Source organism: Dipodomys merriami, unplaced genomic scaffold (assembly GCF_024711535.1).
Source record: "Dipodomys merriami isolate MVZ:Mamm:240054 unplaced genomic scaffold, mDipMer1.0.p SCAF_83, whole genome shotgun sequence".
In the NCBI taxonomy this organism is placed as follows: Eukaryota; Metazoa; Chordata; class Mammalia; order Rodentia; family Heteromyidae; genus Dipodomys; species Dipodomys merriami.
This window is the reverse complement of record NW_027206435.1, coordinates 3,054,800-3,075,319: the sequence shown is the minus strand read 5'-3', so window position 1 is coordinate 3,075,319 and position 20,520 is coordinate 3,054,800.

The following is a 20,520-nucleotide window of genomic DNA, read 5'->3' as shown; positions in this document are numbered from 1 at the left end:
CTCACCCTAAACCTAAACCTAAACTTAACCCTAACTCTCACCCTAAACCTCATCCTAACCCTTACCCTCATCCTCAACCTAACCCTCACAAGAAACCTAACCCTCACCCTAACCCTCACACTAAACCTCACCCTCACCCTGATGCTCACCCTCAGCCTAACCCTAAACCTAAATCTAATCCTAACACTAACCCTCACCCTCACCCTCAAGCTAACCCTAAACCGAACCCTAATCCTGACCCTCACACTCACCCTCACACTCAAATTAAAGCTCAGCTTCAGCCTAAAATTAACCATAACCCTTCCCCTCACCCTAACACTTAACCTAAGCCTAAACCTCACCCTCACCCAAACTCTAAACTTAACCCTACCCTCACCCTAACCGTAACCCTGACCCTAACACTAACCATAACCCACACCCTCACCCTCACCCAAATCCTAAACCTAGCCCTCCCCTTAACCCATATCCGAAACCTAATCCTAACCCTAACACTCACCGTAACCCTAACCTAACCCTAACACTCTCCCTCAACCTCAGCCTAAACCTAACCTTAACTCTAATAATAAACCTATAACTGACCCTCACCCTCACCCTAATTCTAACCCTAAAGCTAACCCTAAACCTCACCCTCAATCTAACCCTAACTCTAACTCTCACCCTAACCCTAATCCTCACACTAACCCTAACCTTAACCGTCACCCTCACCCTAAATCTAAACCTCACCCTAACCCTCAACGTAATCCTAACTCTAACCCTAATTCTAAACCTCACCCTAACCCTTACCCTCACTCTAACCCTAACCCAATCCTAACCCTCACACTAATCCTAACCCTCACTTCAACCCTAACTATAACCCTCACCCTAACCCTCACCCTAACACTCGCCCTAACATTAATTCGAACCCTAGCCTTCACACTAACCCTAACCTTAAACCTCGCTCTCACTCTAACCCTCCCTGTCAACCTAACCCTCACATTTACCCTAACCTTCACGCACAATCCAAACCTCCCCGTCACCCAAACCCTCACCCTATACCTAACCCTAAGCCTAACCCTAACCCTCACCCTCAACCTCACCCTCAACATAACCCTAAACCTAAACCTCAAAATAACCCTCACCCTAACACTCATGCTAACCCTAAACCTCACTCTCACCCTACCCTCATCCTTACCCTTACCCTCACCCTAACCCTATCCCTAACCATAACACTCACACTTAACCAAACACTGACCCTACCCCTCACTCTAACCCTAATCCTAACCCTAACCCTCACCCTAACCCTAAACCTGACCCTAATCCTAACCCTCACCCTCACCCTAACCCTTACCCTAAACCTAACCCTAATATTAACCCTAACTCTCACCCTAAACCTAACCCTTAACTTAACCCTAACCCTCACCCTAACCCTCACCCTAACCCTAACCCTAACCCTAACCCTGCCCCTCACCCTAACCCTAAACCTAACCCTTACACTCATCCTCACCCTAACCCTCACCATAAACCTCTCCCTCACCCTAACCCTAACACTAACCATCACCCTCACATTCACCATCACCCTCAGCCTAACCCTAACCCTAACCCTAATCCAAACACTAACCCTCACACTCATTCTCAACCTAACCCTAACCTAAAACCTAAACCTCCGCTCACACTCACACTCACCCTCACCTTAAACCTCAGCCTTAGCGTCACCCTTAACTTAACCCTAAACTTAACTATAACACGCACACTACCCATAACCCTGACCCTAACCCTAAACTACAACCTAACCCTCACCCTCACCCTCAACCTCACATTAACCCTCAAACTCACTCTAGCTCTCACCCTAATGCTAACTCTAACCCTAACCCTCACCCTAACCCTAATCTTCACCCTAACCCTCACCCTCATCTTAACCCTCACCCTAAACCTTACCCTCACCCTAACCCTAAACTTCACACTAACCCTAACACTCACCCTAACCCTAAACCTACCCCTCAACTTAACCCTCATCCTAACCCTAAGCCTAACCCTAACACGCACCCTAAACCTAACCATAACACTTACACTCATTTTGACCCTCAGCCTAAACCTAACCCTCACCCTAAACCTAACCCTATTCCTCACCCTCACACTCACCCTAATTCTAACCCTAACCATAACCCTAGCTATACCCCTCACCCTAACCCTCACCCTAACCCTAAACCTAACCCTCACCCTCACCCTCAGCCTAAGCCTAACCCTCACCCTAAATCTTATCTTCACCCTACACTAGGCCTAACCCTAACCCTAAAACTCACCCAAAACCTAATCGTAATACTAACATTAAATCTAACCCTAACCATCACCCTCAACCTAACACTCACCCTAACACTTACCCTAAACCTAACACTCAAACTCACCGTCACTCTAACACTCACCCTAACCCTAACTCTAACTCTCACCCTAACCCTAACCCTCACCCTAACCCTAACCCTAACCGTCACCCTCACCTTAAATCTAAACCTCACCCTAACCATCAACCTAAAACTAACTTTACGCCTAACCATAAACCTCACACTAAACCTCACCCTAACCCTTACCCTCACTGTAACACTAACCCTAACCATCACCCTCACACTAATCCTAACCCTCACCTCAACCCTAACTATACCCTTCACACTAACCCTCATCCTAATATTAATACGAACCCTAACCTTCAACCTAACCCTAACCTTAACACTCGCCCTCACTCTAAACCTCCCTGCCAACCTAACCTTCACCTTTACCTTAACCATCACCCAAACCCAAACTTCACCCTCACCCAAACCCTCACCCTATCCCTAAACCTAACCATAACCCTAACCTTCACCCTCAATCTCACCCTCAACCTAACCCTGAACCTAACCCTCACAGTAACCCTCACCTTAACACTCAAGCTAACCCTAAACCTCACTCTCACCCTACCCTCATCCTAACCCTTACCCTCACCCTCAACCTATCCCTAAACATAACACTCACAGTAAACCTAACCCTCACCCTAAACCTAACCCTACCCCTCACTCTGACCCTAAACCTAACCCTAGCCCTAAACCTCACCCTAACCCTAAGCCTAATCCTAACCTTCACCCTCACCCTAACCCTAACCCTAAACTTAACTGTAACACTAACCCTCACGCTAACTCTCACCCTAACCTTAAACCTAACCCTAACCCTCACCCAAACCCTCACCCTAACCCTAAACCTAACATTAACAATCACCCTCACCCTAACCCTAACCCAAACCTTACCCTAAACCTAACCTGAAAATTAACCCTAACCCTCACCCTAAACCTAAACCTAAACTTAACCCTAATTCTCACCCTAAACCTCACCCTAACCCTAACCCTAACCCTAACTCTCCCCCTCACCCTAAACCTCAACCTAACCCTTACCCTCATCCTTAACCTAACACTCACAAAAAACCTAACCCTCACACTAATCCTAACACTAAACCTCACCCTCACCCTCACGCTCACCTTTTGCCCAACCCTAACCCTAACAGTAATCCAAACACTAAAGCTCAACCTCACCATCAAGCTAACCCTAACCTGAAACCTAACCTTGACCCTCAACCTCACCCTCACCCTCACGTTAAACCTCAGCCTCAGCCTCAACCTAACCTGAAACCTAACCTGAAACCTCACGCTAACTCTAAACCTCAACCTAACCCGAAAACTCACGCTAACTCTAAACCTCAACCTAACCCTCAACCTAACCCTAACTCTAACCCTAACACTCACCCTGACCTTGGTCCTTAACCTAACCCTAACCCTCACCCTAACTCTAATGCTCACCCTAACCCTCACCCTCATCCTAACCCTCACCCTAACCCTTACTCTTACACTAACCCTAGCCCTCACCCTAACCGTAACCCTACCCCTCTCCTTAACACTCATCCTAACCCTAAGGCTAAACCTAACACTCACCCTAACCCTAACGCTAACCCTAACCCTCACCCTCACCCTAACCCTAACCCTATCCCTAACCATAATACTCACACTAAACCTAACCCTCACCCTCACCCTAACCCTACCCCTCACACTAACCCTAAACCTAATCCTAACCGTAAACCTCAACCTAAACCTAAGCCTAATCCTAACCTTCACCCTCACCCTAGCCCTAAACCCAACCCTAATCCTAACCTGAATCCTCACCCTAACCCTAAACCTCACCCTAACTCTAACCCTCACCCTCACCCTAACCTTTACCCTAAACCTAACTCTAACATTAACCCTAACTCTCACCCTAAACCTAACCCTTAACTTAACCCTAACCCTCACCCTAACCCTAACCCTAACCCTATCCCTCACCCTGACACTAAACCTAACCCACACCATCATCCTCACCCTAACCCTCACAGTAAACCTATCCCTCACCCTAAACCTAACACTAACCATCACCCTCACACTCACGCTCACCCTCAGCCTAACACTAACTCTAAACCTAATCCAAACACGAACCCTCAACCTCACCCTCAACCTAACCCTAACCCTAAACCTCACCCTCACACTCACCCTCACCCTCAACTTAAACCTCAGCCTCAGCCTCACCCTCAACGTAATCTGAACCTGAACCCTAAATGTAACCCAGACCCTAACCATAAACCTAACCCACAACGTAATCCCACCCTCACTCTCACCCTCACCCTAAATCTCACCCTCACCCTAGCCCTCACCGTAATCCTAACTCGAGAACTAACCCCCACCCTAAGACTAACCCTCACGCTCATACTAGCCCTCAGCCTAAACACTACCCATACCCTAACCCTAACACTCACACTAACCCTAACCCTCAACCTAACCCTAAACCTACCCCTCACCTTAACCCTCATCCTAACCCTAAGCCTAACCTTAACATTCACCCTAAGCCTAACCCTAACCCTAACACTCATCCTGACCCTCAGCCTAACACTAACCCTAACCTTTACCCTAATCCTAAAACTAAACCTCACCCTCACACTCACCCTAATTGTAACCCTAACCCTAACCCTAATTATACCTCTCACCTGAAACCTCAGCCTAACCCTAAACCTAACCCTAAGCCTCACCCTCACCCTCACCCTCAGCCTAACCCTAACCCTAACCCTAAACCTTACCCGCACCCTACTCTAACCCTAACCCTAAACCTAACCCTAAATTTCACCCAAAACCTAAACCTCACATTAACCTTAAATCTAACCCTAAACCTCACCCTCACCCTAACACTCACCCTAACCCTTACCCTAAACCTAACCCTCAAACTCACCGTCACGCTAACACTCACCCTAACCCTAACCCTCACTCACACCCTAAACTTAACCCTACACTCACCCTCACCCTAACCCTCACAGTAACCTTTAGCCACACCTTTACCCTAACACCAAACCTCACACTAACCCTAACCCTCACACTAACCATAATCCTACACCTCAGCCTACCCCTCATCCTAACCATAACCCTAACCATAACCCTCACCCTCAACCTCACCCTAAACCTAACCCTAAACCTAACCCTCCCCCTATCCCAAACCCTCAACCTCACCCTCACCCTCACCCTCAATCTAACCCTAACCCTAACCCCAAACCTACCCCTAAACCTAATCCTAACCCTCATCCTCACCCTAACCCTCACCCTCACCCTAAACCTATCCCTAACTCTCACCCTCATCCTAACGCTCATCCTTACACTTTCCCTCACAGTAACCCTAACCCTAACACTAATCCTAACCTCAAACTAACACTAAGGTTCACACTAGGCCTAACCATACCTCTCACCATAAACCTCAACCTAAAACTAACCCTAACCCTAAACCTCAACCTAACCCTAAACCTCGGCCTTACCCTCACACTCACCCTCACACTAAACCTAAACCTAACCCTCAGCTTACCCCTTAAACTAAACTTAACCCTAACCCTAAAACTCACGCTAACGCTCAACCTCACCTGCAGCCTAAACCTAACCGAAACCCTAATCCTAACCCTAAGCCTCATCCTCACCCTCACCCTCACACTAACCCTAATCCCAAACCTAACCCTCACTCTCACCCCCACCCTAACCCTAAACCTAACCCTAAATCTCACCCTAACCCTAACCCTCACTGTAAACCTAACCGTAACCCTCACCCTAAAAATTACCCTAACCCTAACCCTTACCCTAAAACTAACCATAACATTAACCCTAACCCTCACCCTAAACCTAAACCTAAACTTAACACTAACCCTCACCCTAACCCTAATCCTAACCCTCACCCTCACCCTAACCCTCAACCTAACCCTTGCCTTCATCTTCACCTTAACCCTCACAATAAACCTAACACTCGACCTCACCCTCACCCTCACCCTCAGCCTAACCCTAAACCTAACACCAATCCAAATACTAACCCTCACCCTCACCCTCAAGTTAATCCTATCCCGAACCCTAACCTTCACCCTCACACTCACCGTCACACTCACCTTAAACCTCAGCCTCAGCCTCAACCTCACCCTAACCCCAACACTAACCCTTACCCTAACCGAAACCCTGATCCTAAATCTAACCCAAAACCCACATCCTAATCCTCACCCTCACCCTCAACCTCACCCTAAGCCTCACCCTCACCCTAGCCCTCAACCTAACCCTAAACCTAACTATAACTCTCACGCTAACCCTAACCCTAAACCTAACCCTCACCCTCTCCCTAACTCTAAACCTCACCCTAACCCTCAACCTAACCCTCACTCTAACCATAAACTTAAACCTCACCCTAACATTCATGCTAACTCTAAACCTAACTCTCACCTTACCCTCATCCTAACCCTTACCCTCACCCTAACCCTATCCCTAACCATAACCCTCACACTAAACCTAACCCTCACCCTAACCCTAAGCCTAACCCTCACACTAATCCTAACCCTAAACCTAATCCGCACTCTCAAGTTAACCCTTACCCTCACTCTAACCCTAACCCTCACCCTAACCCTAATCGAAACCCTAACCTTAACCTTAAACATCATACTAACCCTAAACCTAACCCTAACCCTCATCCTCATCCTAACCCTCACCCTAACAATTACCCTCACCATAACCCTAAAACTAACCCTCACCCTCACCCTAACCCTTACCCTCACCATAACCCTAACCCCAATCATAAAACTACCCCTGAGCCTAACCCTCATCCTAACCCTAACAGTAACCCTAATCCTCACCCTGACGCTAACCCAACCAGAATGCTTACCCTCACCCTCAATCTAACACTAACTGTCACCCTAATTCTCACCCTACCCTAAACCTCACCGACAACCTAACCCGCACCCTCACCCTCACCCTAACCCTAACCCTCACCCTCACCCTAGCCCTCGGCCTAACCGTAAACCTAACCCTAACCATTACCCTAACCCTAACCCTAACCCTAACCCTCACACTAACCCTAACGTTAACACTAACCCTAACCCTAACCCTCACACTAACCCTCATCCTAAACCTAACCCTAACCCTCGAGCTCACCCTAACCCTAAACCTAACCCTCACCCTAACCCTAAACCTCACCATCACACTCACCCTCAACCTAAACCTAAACCTACCCCTCAACCTAAACCTCATCCTAACACTAACCCTAACCCTAACACGCACACTAATCCTAAACATAACACTAAACATCACACTCACCCTCATACTCACCCTAACCGAACCCTACACCTCACACTAACCCTCATCCTAACCCTAACCCTAACCCTAGCCCTAACCGTCACCCTCACCCTAAACCTAACCCTAACCCTTACCCTCAACCTAAACCAAACCCTCACCCTCACCCTCACCCTCACCCTCAGTCTAACCCTAACCCTAACCGTAATCCTATCCCTAACCCTCACCCTCACCCTCACCCTAACCTCACCCTAAACCTAACCCTAAACCTAACCCTCACCCTAACCCTCACGCTAACCCTAACCCTAACCCTCACCTTCACCCTAAACCTAAACAAAACCCTAACCCTAAACCTCACCCTACCCCTCACACTAACCCTTAACCTAACCCTAATCCTAACCCTCACCCTAACCCTAAAAACTAAACCTCACCATCATCCTAACCCTAACCCTGACATTAACCCTAACCCTAACCCTCAATCTCACCCCAACACTCACCCTCACCCTAAACCTATCCCTAACCCTCACCCTCATCCTAACCCTCACCCTTACCCTTACCCTCACGGTAACCCAAACCATAAACCTAATCCTAGCCCTCACACTTACACTAAGGCTCAAATTAACCCTAATCCTACCCCTCACCCTAACTTCAACCTAAACCTAACCCTAACCCTAACCCTCACGCTAACTCTCACCCTCACCCTCAGCCTAAACCTAACGCAAACTCTAATTCTAACCCTCAGCCTCACCCTCACCCTCACCCTCACCTTAACCCTAACCCCAACCCTAAACCTCACCCTCAACCATATCCTAACCCTAAACCTAAACCTAACGCCCACCCTAACACTAACCCTCACCCTAACCCTACCCCTAACCCTAACCCTTACCCTAAACCTAACCTGAACATTAACCCTAACCCTCACCCTAAACGTAAACCTAAACTAAACCCTAACTCTCAAACTAAACCTCACCCTAACCCTAACCTTCCCCCTCAACCTAAACCTTACCCTCATCCTTACCCTAACCCTCACAAGAAACCTAACCCTCACCCTAATCCTAATACTAAATCTCACCCTCACCCTCATGCTCACCCTCAGACTAACCCTAACCCTAACACTAATCTAAATACTAACCCTCAACCTCACCCTCAAGCTAACCCTAACCTGAAATCTAACCCTGACCATCAACCTCACCCTCACCCTCACGTTAAACCTCAGCCTCAGCCTCAACCTCACCCTAACCCTAACCCTAACGTGAACCCTCATGCTAACTCTAAACGTCAAACTAACCCTCAACCTAACCCTAACTCTAACCCTAACCCTTACCCTGACCCTGGCCTTCACCCTCACCTTAACCCTCACCCTAACTCTAACCCTCACCCTAACCCTTACCCTCACACTAACACTATCTCTCACAATAACAGTAACCCTAACCCTCTCCTTAACCCTCATCCTAACCCTAACACTCACCCTAACCCTAACCCTAACCCTAACCCTCACCCTCACCCTCACCCTAACCCTATCCCTAACCATAACACTCACACTAAACCTAACCGTCAACCTAACCCCAACCCTACCCCTCACACTAACCCTAAACCTAATCCTAACCCTAAACCTCACCCTAACCCTAAGCCTAATCCTAACCTTCACCCTCACCCTAGCCCTCACCCTAACCCTAACCCTAACCCGAACCCTCATCCTAACGCTAAACCTCACCCTAAACCTAACCTTCACCCTCACCCTAACCCTTACCCTAAACCTAATCCTAACATTAACCCTAACTCTCACCCTAAACCTAACCCTTAACTTATCCCTAAACATCACCCTAACCCTCACCCTAACCCTATTCCTCACCCTAACTCTCAACCTAACCCTTACCCTCATCCTCACCCTAACCCTCACAATAAACCTATCCCTCACCCTAACCTTAACACTAACCATCACCCTCACACTCACGCTCACCCTCAGCCTAACACTAACCCTAACCCTAATCCAAACACGAACTTTCACCCTCACTCTCAACGTAACCCTAACCTGAACCCTAAACCTCACCCTCACACTCAGCCTCACACTCAATTTAAATCTCAGCCTCAGCCTCACCCTCAACCTAATCCTAACCCGAAGCATAACCATAATCCTGACCCTAACCCTAAACCAAACCCACAACGTAATCCTCACCCTCACTCTCAGCCTCACCCTAACCCTCACCCTCAACCTAGCCCTTACCATAATCCTAACTCGAAACCTAACCCTCACCCTCACCCTAAACCTCACGCTCATACTAACCCTCACCCTAAACACTACCCTCAACCTAACCCTAACACTCACCCTGACCCTCAGCCTAACCCTAACCCTTACCCTAATCCTAAACCTATCCTTCACCCTCACACTCACCCTAATTCTAACCGTAAACATAACCCTAACTATACCCCTCACCCAAACCCTCATCCTCACCCTAAACCTAACCCTAAGCCTCACCCTCACCCTCACCCTCAGCCTAACCTTAAACCTCACCCAAAACCTTACCCACACCCTACCCTAACCCTAACAGTAACCCTAACCCTAACATTCACCCAAACCCTAAACCTCACACTAACCTCAAATCTAACCCTAAACCTCACCCTCACCCTAACACTCACCCTAACCCTTACCCTAAACCTAACCCTCAAACTCAACGTCACTCTAACTCTCTCCCTAGCCCTAACCCTCACCCACACCCTAACCCTAACCCTACCCTCACCCTCACACTAACCCTTACCCTCACCTTAACCCTAACACTAAACCTCACACTATCCCTAATCCTCATCCTTACCATAACCCTACCCCTCACCCTACCCCTCATCCTAACCATAACCCCAACCCTAAACCTAACCCTCTAACTCACCCTAAACTTAACCCTCCCCCTATCCCAAGCCCTCACCCTCACCCTTACCCTCAGTCTAAACCTAACCCTAACTATAAACCTAACCCTAACCCTAATCCTAACCCTCATCTTCACCCTAACATTCACCCTCACCCTAAACCTATCGCTAACCCTCACCCTCATCCTAACCCTCACCCTTACCCTTACCCTCACGGTAACCCTAACCCTAACACTAATCCTAACCTCCCACTAACATTAAGATTCACATTAAGCCTAAACCTACCCCTCACCATAACCCTCAACCTAAACCTAACCCTAACCCTAACCCTCAACATACCCATAAACCTCTGTCTAACCCTCACCCTCACCTTCAGCCTAAACCTAACTGAAACACTACTCCTAACCCTAAGCCTCACCCTCACTCTCACCCTAACCCTAACCCTAAACATAACCCTCACTCTCACCCCCACCCTAACACTAAACCTATCCCTAACCCTCACCCTAACCCTAACCCTTACCGTAAACCTAACTGTAACCCTCATCCTAACCATAACCCTAACCCTAACCCTTACCATAAACCTAACCCTAACGCTCACACTAAACCTAAACCTAAACCTAAACTTAAACCTAACCTTCACCCTAACCCTAACCCCAACCCTCCCCCTCCCCCAACCCTCAACCTAACCCTTATGCTCATCCTCACCTTAACCATCACAAAAAACCTAACCCTCACCCTCACGCTCATGCTCACCCACAGCCTAACCCTAACCCTAACACCAATCCAAACACTAAACCTCAACCTCAACCTCAAGTTAACCCTATCCCTCACCCTCACACTCACCCTCACCCTCACCTTAGTCCTCAGCCTCAGCCTCAACCTCACCCTATCCCAAACTATAACCCTTACCCTAAACGAAACCCTGACCCGAACTTGAACCCAAACCCACACCCTAACACTCACCCTCACCCTCACACTTACCCTAACCCTCATCCTCACCCTAGCCGTCAACCTAACCCTAACCCTAACTCTAACTCTCACCCTAACCCTAACCCTCACCCTAACCCTAAACCTAACACCCTCACCCTAACTCTAAACCTCACCCTAACCCTCAACCTAACCCTAACTCTAACCCTAACCATAAACCTCACCCTAAACCTCAACTTAACATTAATGCTAACCCTAAACCTAACTCTCACCCTACCCTGATCCTAACCCTTACCCTCACCCTTACCCTATCCCTAACCATAACCCTCACACTAAACATAACCCTCACCCTAACCCTAAACCTAACCCTCACACTAACCCTAACCCTACACCTAATCCGCACGCTCGAGTTAACCCTTACCCTCACCCTAACCCTCACCCTAACCCTAACCCTAACCAAACCCTAACCTTAACCTTAAACATCACCCTAAACCTTACCCAAACGCTAACCCTCATACTAACCCTCACCCTAACAATTACCCTCACCATAACCCTAAACCTTACCCTCACCTTCAAACTAATTCTTACCCTCACGGTAACCCTAACCCCAACCCTAAACCTAGCCTTCACCCTAACCCTCATCCTAACCTAACAGTAACCCTAATCCTCACCCTGACCCTAACACTAACACTAACCCATATGCTCAACCTTATTCTAACACTCAACATCACCCTAATCCTCACCCTATCCTAACCCTCACCCTCACCCTCACCCTCACCCTAACCCTCACCCTCACCCTAGCCCTCGGCATAACCGTAAGCCTAATCCTAACCATTACCCTAACCCTAACCCTCACACTAACCCTAACGCTAACCCTAACCCTAACCCTAACCCTCATCCTAAACCTGACCCTAACCCTCACGCTCACTGTAACCCTAACCCTAACCCTCACCCTAACCCTAAACCTCACAATCACCCCCTCCTCAACCTAACCCTAACCCTACCCCTCATCCTAATCCTCATCCTAACACTAACCCTAACTCTAACACGCACACTAATCTTAAACCTAAACCTAAACCTTACCCTCACCCTCATCCTCACCCTAACCTAACCCTACACCTCACCCTAATCCTCATCCGAACCCTAACACTAACACTAACCCTAAGCGTCACCCTCACCCTAAACCTAACCCTAACCCTAATCCTCAAACTAAACAAACCCTCACCCTCACCCTCACCCTCACCCTCACCCTCACCCTCAGTCTAACCCTAACCCTAACCATAATCCTAACCCTAACCCTCACCCTCACCCTCACCCTAACCTCACCCTAAACCTAACCCTAAACCTAACCCTCACCCTAACCCTAACCCTCACCTAAACCTCACGCTAACCCTAGCCCTAACCCTCACCTTCACCCTAACCCTAAACAAATCCCTAACACTAAACCTCACCCTACCCCTCACCCTAACCCTTAACCTAACCCTATTCCTAACCCTCACCCTAACCCTAAAACTAACCCTCACTCTCACCTTAACCCTAACCCTCACCCTAACCCTAATCCTAACCTTCATTCTCACCCTAACACTCACCCTCACCCTAAAACTATCCCTAACCCTCACCCTCATCCTAACACTCACGCTTACACTTACCCTCACGGTAACCCTAACTCTAAACCTAATCCTAACCCTCATACTTACACTAAGGCTCACACTAACCCTAAGCCTAACCCTCACCCTTACACTTAACCTAAACATAAACATGACCCTAACCCTCACGGTCACCCAAACCCTCACCCTACCCTTAACCTCAGCGACACCCTCACCCTCACCTTCACGCTCACCCTCAGCATAAACCTCACCCTTACCCTAGCCCTCAGCCTAACCCTAAATCTAACCCTATCCCTAACCCTCACACTAACCCTCATCCTAAACCTAACCCTAACCCTCAACCTCACCCCAACCCTAACCATAACACTCACCCTAACCCTAAACCTCATCCTCACCCTCACCCTCAACCTAACCCTAACCCCACCCCTTACCCTAAACCTCATCCTAACCCTAACCCTAACCCTTACACTGACACTAATCCTAAACCTAACCCTAAACCTCACCCTCATGCTCATTAACAGCCTATCATGAACCCTCACCCTAACCCACACCCTAACCTATATCTCACCTACTCACTAAACCTCACCCTCACCCTCAACCTCACCCTAACCCTCACCCTAAACCTAGCCCTCAGCCTAACACATACGCTAACCCTAACCCTCCCCCTAACCCTCCCCTTCCCCCTCAAACTTACCTAACCCAAACACTCACCCTAACACTCAAGCAAACCCTAACCCTAACACTAACCCTAACCCTCACCCTAACACTAACCTTTAGCCTAACCCTAACCCTCACCCTACCCTAACCATAGCCCGAACCCAAACCCAACCCCTAAGCCTCACCCTCACCCTCACCCTAACCCAAACACTAATCCTAACCTTAAGCCTCACCCTCAGCTTCACCCTAACCCTAATCCAAAATCTAACCCTCAGCCTAACCATAACTCTCACCCTAAACCTAACAGTGACACTCACCCTAACCCTAACCCTAACCCTTACTCTAAACCTAACCCTAACATTAACCCTAACACGCACCCTAAACCTAAACCTAAACTTAACCCTAACCTTCACCCAAACCCTAACCCTCCCCCTCCCTCTAACCATCAACCTAAACCTGACCCTAACCCTATCCCTCACCCTAACCTTCACCCTCACCCTAACCCTAACTCTAACTCTCACCCTAACCCTAACACTTACCCTTACCCTAACCCTGACCCTCACCCTCACCCTAACTCTAAAACTCACCCTAACCTTCAAGCTAATCCTAACTCTATCACAAACACTAAAGCTCACTCGAAACTTCATCCTAATCCTTACTCTCACTCTAACCCTAAACCTAACCCTAACCCTCACACCAATCCTAACCCTCACACTAACCCTAACTATACCCCTCACCCTAACCCTCACCCTAACACAAATACGAACCCTAACCATCATCTAAACCTAACCTTAACCCTCGCCCTCATTCTAACCCTCCCCGTCAATCTAACCCTCACCCTTACCCTAATCCTCACCCACAACCCAAACCTCACCCTCACCCAAAACCTCAACCTATCCCTATCCATAACCCTAAACCTAACCCACAACCTCAACCTCACCCTCAAAATAACCCTAACCCTAACCCTCATCCTAAACCTAACCCAGACCCTAACACTAAGCCTAACCGTAACCCTCACCCTCACCCTAACACTTACCATAACCCTAAGCGTAATCCTAACCCTGACCCTCACCCTAAAACTCACCCTCACCCTCAAACTCACCCTAACCCTCAACCTCACACTACTCTTCACCCTAATCCTAACTTTGACCCTAACACTCACCCAAACCCTAACAATAACTAACCCTAAACCTAACCCTCAAACTCACCATCACACTAACACTCACCCTAATCCTAATTCTCACACACGACATAACCCTCACCCTCACCCGAACACAAACACTCACCCTATACCTCACGCTCACACTAAACATCACCTAACCCTAACCCCCACACTAACCCGAAACTTAACACTCACTCTATCCCTAACCCTCAACCTCACCCTAAACCTAAGCCTCAGCCTAACCCTAACCCTCACCCTCATCCTAACCCTCACCATTGCACTTAACCTCACGGTAAGCCTAACCCTAACTCTAACCCTCACACTAACCATACCTCTCACACTAAGCCTAAACCTACCCCTCACCCTAACCCTCATACTAAACCTAACACTAACACTAACACCCACCCTAACACTAATCCTAACCCTAACTCTCACCCTCACCCTCACCCTCACCTTCACTTTAAACCTCAGCCTCAGCCTCAACCTCAACCTAACCCTAACCCTAAGCGTAACCCTCACCCTAACGGTAACCCTGAGCCTAACCCTAACCCTAACCCACACCCTTACTCTCACCCTCACCCTCACCCTCAAACTAACCCTTATCCTCTACCTAGCCCTCACCCTAACCCTAACTCTAACCCTAACACTCACCCAAACCCTAAATCTAACACTCACCCTAACCCTAATCCTCACCCACACCCTAACTCTCACCCTCACCCGAACCCTCGTCCTAAACCTAACCCTAAACCTAAACCTCATGCTAACATTAACCCTCACCCTCATGCTCAGCCTAAGCCTAAGCCAAACTCTAATCGACCCCTAAGCCTCACCCTCACCCTCACCCTAACCCAAACACTAATCCTAACCCTAAGCCTCACCCTCAGCTTCACAATAATCCTAAACCTAAATCTAACCCTCACCCTAAACATTACCCTCTCCCTAAACCTAACTATGACCCTCACACTAACCCTAAGCCTAACCCTAACACTCATGCAAACCCTAACCCTAAACCTAACACTCAAACTCACGGTCACCCTAACACTCACCCTAAAACTAACCCTCACCCACACCCTAACCCTTAGCCTCACCCGAACACTCACCCTCACCCTAAACCTCACCCTCACACTAAACATCACCCTAACCATAACCCCAACCCTAACCCTAACCCTAACCCTCAACCTAATCTTAATCCTCACCCTCACCCTTACCCTAAGCCAAACCCTAAGCCTAACACTAATCCTAAACCTGACACTCACCCTCACCCTAAACCTAAACCTACTAGTAAACCTCACCTCACACTCACCCTAACCCTTATCCTAACCCTCACCCTCACCCTAACCCTAAGCAAAATCCTAACCCTAAACCTCACCCTACCCCTCACCCTGACCCTTAACCTAACCCTAACCCTCACCCTCAAACTCACCTTCATGCTAACCCACACCCTCAGCCCAGCCCTTCCCATAATCCTAACTCTAACCCTAAACCTCACCCTAACCCTAACCCTCACCCTAACCCTACTCATACCCCTGACCTTAACCCTCATCCTAACCGCAAGCCTACACCTAACACTCACCCTAACAATAAACCTAACCTAACACCCAAACTGAACCTCAGCCTAACACTAATACGAACACTAACCACCACCCTAAACATAACCTTAAACTTCGCCATCACTCTAACCCTCCCCTTCTACCTAACCCTCACCTTTACCCTAACCCTCACCCACAACCCAACCCTCACCCTATCCCTAACTCTAACCCTAAACCTAACCCTCACCGTCAAACTCACTCTCACCCTAACCCTAACCCTAACCCTACCCTAACCCTAACCCAGACCCTAACCCTAACCCTAACCCTCACCCTCCCACTCACCCTAACCCTAACCCTAAACCTATGCCTAATCCTAACCCTTACCTTCACCCTAGCCCTCACCCTAACAGTAAACCTCACACTCAACCTAACCCTCACCCTAACCCAAAACCTCACCCTAACACTCAACCAAACCCTAACTGTAATACTCACCATATCCCTCACCATAACACCAAACTTAAGCCTAACCGTAACCCTCACCCTACCCTAACCATAACCCTAACCCTAACCCTCACCCTACCCCTCACCCTATACGTAACCATAACCCTAACCCTAACCCTCATCCTCACCCTAACACTCACCCTAACCCTTACCCTCACCCACAGCCTAACCCTCAACCTCACCCTCACCCTAACTCTGAATCTCACTCTCACACTTAATATCACCCTAACCCTAACCGCACCCTAACCCTAATGCTACCCCTAATCCTCACCCTCATCCTAAACCTAAGCCTAAGCCTAACACTAACACTAATCCTAAACCTAACACTCACACTCACCCTAACCCTAAACCGATCCCTAAAACTCACCCTCACACTCACCCTAACCCTAAACCTAACCCTCAACCTACCCTAACCCTAAACCTCACCCTACCCCTCACCCTAAACCTTAACCTAACCCTAACCCTCACTCTCACCCTAACCCTAAACCTAACCCTAACCCTCACCCTAAACCTAACCCTCACCCTGATCCTAACTGTAGTCATCATCCTCACCATAACACTGACCGTAACCCTAAGCCTATCCCTAAACCTCACCATCATTCTAACCCTCACCCTTACCCTTACCCACATGGTAACCCTATCCCGAACCCTAACCCTAACACTAACCCTAATCCTCACACTAACACTAAGGCTCACACTAATCCTAATACTAACCCTTTTCCTTATCCTCAACCTAAACCTAACCCTAACCCTAACCCTCATCCTCACCCTCACCCTAACACTCACCCTCACGCTCAGCGTAATCCTAACCAAACCCTAATCCTAACCCTAAGCCTCACCCTCAATCTCAGCCTAACCCAAACACTCATCCTAACCCTAAGCCTCACCCTCACCATCACCCTAACCCTAAACCTAACCCTAACCCTCACCCTAACCCTAACCCTTACCCTAAACCTAACCCTAACATTAACCACTACCCTCAACCTAAACCTAACATTAAACTTAACCCTAAACCTAACCCTCCCGCTCACCCTAACCCTCAACTTAATCCTTATCCTCATCCTCACCCTAACCCTCACAATAAACCTAACCCTCAACAAAACCCTAACACTAACACTTACCCTCCCCCTCAAGCTCACCCTCAGCCTAACCCTAACCCTCACCCTAACCCTCACCCTAAAACTAACCATAACCCTAACCCTCCCCCTCACCCTAACCCTCAACCTAAACCTTACCCTCATCCTCACCTGAACCCTCACCCTAACCCAAACACTAAGCCTCAGCCTCACTCTACACTTAACCCTCACCCTCACCCTAACCCTAACCCCCACCCTCACTCTAACCCTCACCCTAATCCTTACCTTCACCCTAAGCCTAAACCTAACCCTAACCCTAAACCTCACACTAACCCTCGCCCTAAACTTACCATAACCGTAACACTAACCCTCACCCTACACGTATCCCTAACCCTAACACTCACCCTAACCATCACCCTCACCCTCACCCACACCCTAAACCTCAGGCTCACCCTCACACTCACACTAACCCCAACACTAACCCTAACCATCACCCTAAACCTAATCCTCAACCTAACCAAAACATTAACCCTCAGCTCACCCCCACTCTAACCCTAACCCTAACACTAACCCTCAACCTAATCCTCAACCTAATCAAAACCCTAACCCTCACCCTCACCCGCACCCTAACTCTAATTCTAACACTAACCCTCACCCTAAACATCACCCTAACCCTAATGCTAACGCTAATCCTTATCCTCACCCTAACCCTAAGCCTAACCCTAATTCTCACCCTATCCCTCACCCTTACCCTAATCCTCACAATCTCCCTAGCCCTCACCCTAACTCTAACCCTAACCCTAAACGTCACACGAACCCTCACCCTCACCCTAACACTCACCTTCACCCTAAACATCACACTAACCCTAACTTTCATTCTAAATCTAACCCTCACCCTCACCCTAACCCTAACCCTCACCCTAACCCTCACCCTCATCCTAATCCTCACACAAACCCTAACCCTAACCCTTACCAACCGAAACGCTCACCCTCACGCTCACCCTCACCGTAACCCCTATCCTCACACTCAGCCTAACCATAAACCCAACCCTAGTCATAACCCTAACCCTCACTCTCTCGCTCACCCTAACCCTAACCCTCACCCTCACCCACACCCATACCCGAACTCTAACCTTAAACCCAAGCCTCCGCCTAACCCTAAACCTTACACTATCCCCAAGCCTCACCTTCACCCAAACATTAATCCTAAACCTAACCCTAAGCCTAAACCTCCCCCTCCCCCTAACCCTCACCCTAAACCTTACCCTCACCCTAAACCTAACCCTAACCCTCACACTAACCCTAAACTTCACCCTAACCTTAACCCTAAAGGAAACCCTAACCCTAACACTCACCCTTTCCCTAACCCTCACACTCACCCTCACCCTCACCCGAATCCTCACCATCACCCAAGCCCTCACACTAACCTTAACCCTAACACTAACCCTCACCCTCAGCCTATACCTAACCTAACCCTAACCCTAATCCTAACCATAACCCACACCATCACACTCACTTTAACTCTAAACCTAACCCTAACCCTCACCCTCACCCACACCCTCTCCTAACTCTATCCCTAACCCTAATCATCACCCTAAACCTAAATCTCACCCGAAATCTAACCCTCACCTTCACCCACACACTAATCCTAACTCTAACCGTAAGCCTAACACTCACACTCAACCTAACCCTACCTCTAAACTTTTCCCTCACCCTAACACTAAACCTAACACTCACACTAAACCTCACACTCACCCTACCCTATCCCTAAGCCTAAGCCTCCCCCTCAGCCTAAACCTCAGCCTAAACCTAACCCTAATACTAATCCTAACCCTAACCCTCACAATCACCCTCACCCTAAACCTAACCGTAACCATAAACTTCACCCTCACCCTCACTCTCACCCTCACCCTCACCTTCACCCTCACCCTAACCTTAAACCTAACCCTAACCCTAACCCTAACCCTCTCCCTAACACTAACTCTAACACTAATCCTAATTCTCACACTAAACCTAACCCTCACCCGAACCCTAACACTACCACTCAGCCTAACCCTAACTCTAACTCTAACCCTAATCCTCACTCTATCCCTAACTGTAACCCTAACCCTAAACCAAAATCTCACCCAAGCCATCACCCTAACCCAAACCCTAAACCTAACCCTAACCCTAAACCTAACCCTAACCCTCATACCAGCACTAACCCTAACACTAATCCTAACTCTCACCCTAACCCTAACCCTAACCTTAACCCTCACTCTAACCCTCACCCTAACCCTAAATCTAACCCTCACCTGAACCCTCACCTGAACCCTAACCCTAACCTGAAACCGCACCCTCACTCTCAGCCTAAACCTAACCCTAACCCTAATCCTAATCCTAACCCGCACCCTCACCCTCACCCTTATTCTACCCCTAACCCTAACCCTCACCCTCACCCTAACCCTAGCCCTAACCCTTAACCCAAACCCTCACCCTCACCCTCAACCTCATCCACAGTCTAATCCTAACCCTAACCCTATTCATAACCCTAATGTTCACCCTCACCCTCACCATAACTATAACCCTTACCCAACCCTAACCCTCACCCTAACTCTAACCCTC